We start from the raw sequence: 6,693 nt of genomic DNA on the forward strand, positions 1-6,693 counted from the left end.
ATCTCTCTAGCCCATGTATTTTCTTTTCATTTCTTTTTTTTGTTTTGTTTCGTTTTTTGAGGTAGGGTCTTGCTCTAGCCCAGGCTGACCTGGAATTCACTCTGTAGTCTCAGGGTGGCCTTGAACTCACAGCAATCCTCCTATCTCTGCCTCTTGAGTGCTGGGATTAAAAGTATGTGTCACCACGCCTGGCTCAGCCCATGTATTTTTTTTTAAACCTCACTACTTACTATAACTATAAAAGATGTCTTTCTCACACAATAAAATGAAAACTATATGAGTGTAGGCCTGGGATCTTACTTATTCATCCCCAGTAGGAAGGAGAAGCTCTGGAGATGTACTTGATGATTTTCCTACTCAGTTTGCTTCCTGCCTGTGTCTCTGGCTGAGTTATTTCATCCCCATTATGTCTGATGGGTGATGACTGCATCTTGTCTTAATTTTATAGTCCAAACTATGCATCCTTTCTCATATTTTATTTTGTGTGTATGTATATGTATATGTATATATATGCTTGTGCATTTGTCTGATTTTGGGAGCCCTGAAATTACTGAATTAGTCTTCTCTCTCCCATTCAATCATTGCCTTCTGTCCTTTCTTTTTTAGTTATTATATCTTCTCTTCCCCTTCTTGTCACTAAAGCAAATCCAGATTTTACAATGATGTTTGTTTGATCTGTTTAAAGAAAATAGCTATATTCATATTTTACTTCCTAAGTTTCCCCAATTGCAAAATATATTTAAGAAAGAGCCTTATTTTTAAAAATATTTTAGTTTCCATACCTTCAAAGCCAATAAGCAACTATTTAAACAGAAACATTTATAGAAATCAAAAGTACCTACAAAAAACTAGTACATAAAAATATTAATTGCAGTTTCCTCTCACAGCTGTCTCATATCTCTTTACAGTCATCTGTCATGAGTGCCCTGCCACTGGGGAATACAGTGTGTTCTTGATCTTCCTCCAGTTCTGTAGGGGAAGCCAGCTGTGAATAGGGACAGCAGCAACTTCCTGGTACATCTTTTCCAGAGTAAAGTATCTTAGTGCCATATTCAGAACTTAAACAAAAAAAAATCTTCAAAGTTAACCTAGATTTTAACCTAAAAGGGCTCTTCTTGCAGAAGATGCTTAACGACACCTCACTCTCTAACTGGAATGGAGAAAGGAAGAAAGAAAGAAAGAAAGAACTGAGAATTTAAGGAAACCTCATTTATAAATAAACTTATCTGCTGATTTATTTCTATTACAGTCCATTAATACATGGGAAATTAGATCTCAAACATTAATTATTGGTGTTATCTGAGTAGTGAAGTAAATACATGTTTTCTCAAGTTGGAAATATTAGATAACCACTAGGAAAGTTAGAGTAAACCCTATAAATAAATACCAACTCCCAGGAATCAGTGAGGCACTAGATAATCAAATGGAGTAGGTAACTACCAAGAGTTGAAACAAGCAGGCCCCCATTCCTTTTCCATTTATACTTTCTTCCCAAAGAATCTACATGCCTTTTAGTTAATTATAACATCTAGCAGGCACTTCTATAATTTGGTAATGGAAGAAAAGGAAAAGTGTAAAAAGCTAAGAGAGAAAGTGATGAGTTAGTAAAACTGTTGCCTATTTTTAAGGGGGTGTATGTATTCCATCTGCAATACCATGAGTTTAACAAAACTTATTTTATTCTTTATATATCTACTTAGAGCATTAATAATGCAGGGTCCTTTGGCAAAGGCAGGTGTTTTCTGTTATCTAAGGAATGGGATGACCCCTCTGTGCAATGTACCATGACCTTCCTATACCTCGCTGTTTCTAGATACCTTTATGATTACATAGCATAGAGTGTTTCTTGCCTCAGTTCTGCCTAGCTTTGTATTTTAACTTCCATTCTGCTTTTACAATGAACATCTTATGGTTTTCTCCAATAAAAGCTGACACTCCTAGCAGTTCAGGCTGCATCCTGAAATCCCGACCTCTGCGATGCAGACCTAGTGCACCAGTCTCTTTCTTTTCTCTCTCTCTTTTTTAACCTAATAAAACTTTGCCTCACAAAAACAAAACATGTTCAGGGCCAAATGATAAATGTATCACCTTCACAGACTTTCCAGCAACACAGAAAGCATATGACTCCATGTTTCCATCTTTTCAAATTCATGTGCTTCCCATAGTTCATGTGTCATGAATTCCATTTATTTATGTCATCTGGTTTTGAATATGTGAACTTCTAGAGAGCTCCACATGGCACCACAACACCACAGGAGGATCCTGTATGTACAGGTTTTTGTAAAGTGTATGATGTTTGCTGGAAGGCCCCTCACTTATTATTCTGTTATATTTTTCCTTCTGACATTGCCCTTATTGAGCCAATAAAAACCAATGATAGAAATACAGCATCTTGGAATTGAAAAAGGCTTTAAAAGCTGCATGTTGGTGTCTAAGCAATGGATTCTCACCTGAGCTGAGTTCCTGACTCTAGCACACATCCAGCTACATGGGCCTGAGCATTTTCCCAGACTGACTCAATTCCTTCTTAGCTTACAGCAGCAAGAGCTCTCTCTACTCTTTAGGTTCACATGAGGTGTGCACATGCCTTGTTGTAAAGCACTCAAAACTAGAACTTCACCCCTATCTCCAAGTTTTTCCCTATCTAGAATTCTCTTCATTCAGATTTTTGCATGGCTAAAATTTTCACATTTTTCAAACCACATGGTTAAGGTTAGGGTTCAGGTTAGGGTTGTTCATTTCCTGACCATTAGCTACTTTCAGTCCCCTTAGTATCACTATAAAGTCAATGATTTGGGAATCAAGTGTGCCATTGTGACCTTTATCTATAATGATAGTCTCAGCGCCCCCTAGTGACACTATCCCAAGCATGTGCATGAATTAAATGAGGTTATATACAAACACATATCTGATATAATAATTTAACATAATGATCTATACTAGATAATCTAGTTAAGGTCATAATATTGTAATATTCGAGAAGTATAAAATTTCTTCCAGATTTGCTCTTAGTAGATGAAGTACAAGATCATAGAAATCTGTATTTCTTTATCTGTGAGGATAATAAAGGGGAAATTTCCAGGGAGAAGCTTTTATCCAGACTGCTTAAATAGAAGATCCACAATAACGCTATTTTGGATTAAGGCCCATATTTAATCATAAAGAACTTCACAAGTACAAGAAGGCTTAGGATTCATTTCTGGAATTCTCTGTCTAGACAACTCTAGGGGAGCAAGTCCAAAGGTAATGTCTCCCTCCCCTCCACCCCCATTCAGCGTTGCTTCTCTTCTTCCTTCTTATGATCTGCAGGTTCTCTGATCCATCCTTGGTGATCCATGGTAGTTGCCACTATAATGACACTGTCTTATTTCAGGTCTCAAAACCTGAGTAATCTATCTTTATGTACCTGATCAAAAGTTTGGCTTTGGGGGAGGCAGTCCACATCAGCTATAAATGTAGTCACTCTGTGTGTCTTACTCTCCTGTCTCCTTCCAGTTCTAAATGCTGTAAAGGTGTTTAACAAATTGCTGTTATATGTGTAGCTGAGATATCAAATTCTCCAAAAAGGAAAAGTAAATGGGTTGTGAAAGTCTTAGAGAAAAATTAGAGCTAGTTTCTCCTCTGGCTTGCAGCATAACACGTTGTATAGCTCACTGTACTTCAATGAATCATTGTCATAAATGTCAAGACAAAGCCTGCCTTTTGTATCAATACACTTTAGGGCAAAAGAGAATGTGAAAGTATAAAAGACTGACCTGTCAGTGTGTTAAAGATCAGTTCTCCATCAGTAGGATTATAAAAAACAGTGATCCCCTAAATCAGTAACCTAAGCCAGCAGGTGACAATTGAAAATATCACACCAAATCTTAGGGATACACTTAGAATAGGTAGATTTCCCAGCATCTTCAGCAGCAGCTAGGCATGTGCCAAAACTATCAAATCCAATTTATGCAATAAAGGGCATGGGTCACGGTCTACCCATCTTCCCCACCTACAGGGAGAATCTTGTGGATAGCATCTTCCCTCCCACCTTAAGTAAAAATATGCAGTACCCACCTCATTAGAGCTACAGCTAGTCAGGAGGGTTTGCCCGTGACCTAGGGATTCATGTTTGTGTCTCCCTCCGTGATGCAGTAGGAACATTCATGAACCATCACGCGGCATCCTGCTTTCCCATCAGTGAAAGCGTATGAGTGGGAGAGATCCATGGAAAGTCCTCCACAAAGCAAACAGACTGTGTTTATGTCTATTCTAAACCCTGTATGCCTCCCTCAGTGCTCTGTTACCACTGCCTAATCTGAGAATTCACTTTCTCCTTCACGAGAACATTCTCTCAGACTCTGAAGAATCTATCACCAGTCCTTTTAAAACCTGGGCCTTGGCTGGGAATTTTCTGTCTTAATATCCTTCACTCACTGCTTCTAATCATAGTGTCAGATCTAGAGTTCATTCCAGAATCCTTAATGACTCTAATAAGCACTAACAAATCAATTAGTCTTACACGCCTGGTAGTGGGCTCATTCTGCCAGACCAACTTTATAGGCAAGAGAGTAACTTGGGACCTGGCTTTAAATTCTGTGATGAATGATGCAACAGCTAAGCTGGAGAAACAGCCTCAGAAGCCCTGAATCCCCATCCCCTATCAAATGCCTATAAAGAACCCTAGATCATCCTCTGTCAAATTATTTATAGGTGACAAGAAATATTTCTAATTATATCCATTCACAGCCACAGTCAGTAAATATTATACAAAGAGTTTGCCAAAACCAGTTTTGCCAAGTAGGTCCCCAGCTAGGACAGCTGAGGTGGCTGCTGTGTTTGCAGAATGGCATCTATAAAAGTGGAGCTGTGATGCCTCTGTCCCGTCCTTCCTCAAAATCCTTACAGGTATGTATGTGTGGCAGAACACTTGGCTAGTTGGACATTCCTAATGCTAGTGAATTTTTCAGTTAAGGGAGATGGCTATTGATTCCCAACATTTAATGTTTTGAATTAAATTGCTTTCCTAAGAAACAATATTGCAAACAATATAGTCACTAGTGCTTTGTGATTAAATGTAAAAAAAAAAGTAAAAAGCCAAAACAAAAAATACCAACCAACCAAGCAAACAAATCTTGCATTCCCTGTATTTTTCTTTCAACAGCTGTCTGCCCTGAGCCTGCCACGTTCTTCATCTAGAAGCACAAGAGGTAAGAGAGCTTTGTCACTGCTCTGCACAACAAAGGGATCTAATCTTTCTGCATTTTGATGAGCTACTGCTTTAATATTGGAGATAGCACACAGAAAGAAACCACTTTCTAAAAACTGGCTTCTCATAAACTTTTGGCTTTTCAGGCCACTTAAACAAACAAAATTTAATACAAATTATCTTTTACATTTTCTAACAACTTCAGGGGAGGTGGGAAAGGCAGCTATCACATACAATATTGAATGTAAACTGCTACTTGAATTCAAACTACCTGGTAAAATCAACAATGTGTTGACCTAGAAGTCAAAATGTTTTGGTGCCCTACTCAGGCTCTTTACTGATTCTTATTATCTGGATCAAACCAAGCTACCTTTTATGTATCCTCAAACACAATGTGTTGCAAGGGAATTAGCACAGAACCTGAACTTCGGAGAGCAAGGCTCATGTCTTTCCACTGCCACTCCTCACCTCTGTGACACTAAGTGACCCTTCACCTTTCTGAGCTTCAGTTTCCTCATCAGCAAAGCAAGGAGGTTGGGTTCTAGCTAAGTGCGAAGGCCTGTCCAGTTCTTACTGTCTGGGATCTAAGCCAGTGGCTTCTAAGGACCCCTCTTTAGACTCAAAACATTTATTGGATCTCCCTCAAGTACACCCATAAAGCCAAATAGTATTATGACAAAAATCTGTGATGATGAAAACCTACTATGTACTGAATGGGTTTTAATGACAGTGCTTTTTATTTTAATGATATTTAATCATATTGCTGCTTGTTGAAACTAGAGGCATTATCACCGTGAGAGTGGGTCCAAGCACTTCAACCACCCCACATAAATATGAGGATCCTGGGAAGCTTGTGGCCCACAGGTTGGCAAATGGAAGGTTGGAGTTCTTTCTGAGTCTCATGGCATGGTCCATGACAGTCATTCTAGGACAGTGTGTGTGGTTAATTCAAAACTGCTTCTGGCAAAAAACACAGAAACAAAACAATGATGTAGTATCACAGAATAACATTTCTCTTTTGAAGAAAAATAAAACCCTTAACATTAAATGTTCTAATATCTGCCCCTTGGAAATAGGTCCAAATTTTCCTGCCTGATCCTAAGGCTTTTATAAATAACATAGATTCAAAGCTACAGTATTTGGAATACTCCAAATCTAATTCTCAAGTTCAGATGAAACCTAATGCTGGTAACGAAAGACCAAGATTCTGTCAGAAAGCCTTCAAGAAGTTGAGGCTGCCATTGTTGTCACTGCCCGTTGCTTTCTACAAACTGTCTCCTCGCTGGTTTCACAGAGTCCACCTTCTTTTACTGTGTTCAAACCCATAAGTTTTATTTTGTTTTGTCATAATTTGTCAGTGGCAATTTTTTTAAAAGTTTATTTTGGCTGGTAATGGTATGTTGGTATTCATCTCTAAAGAGAGATTGACATCTTTGAAAAGGAAGAGTGAGGGAAAAAGACAAATGTACCAACCTGAAATAGTTAACAACTGGATTTAAAAGACT

Source organism: Jaculus jaculus, chromosome 12 (assembly GCF_020740685.1).
Source record: "Jaculus jaculus isolate mJacJac1 chromosome 12, mJacJac1.mat.Y.cur, whole genome shotgun sequence".
Taxonomy (NCBI): domain Eukaryota; kingdom Metazoa; phylum Chordata; class Mammalia; order Rodentia; family Dipodidae; genus Jaculus; species Jaculus jaculus.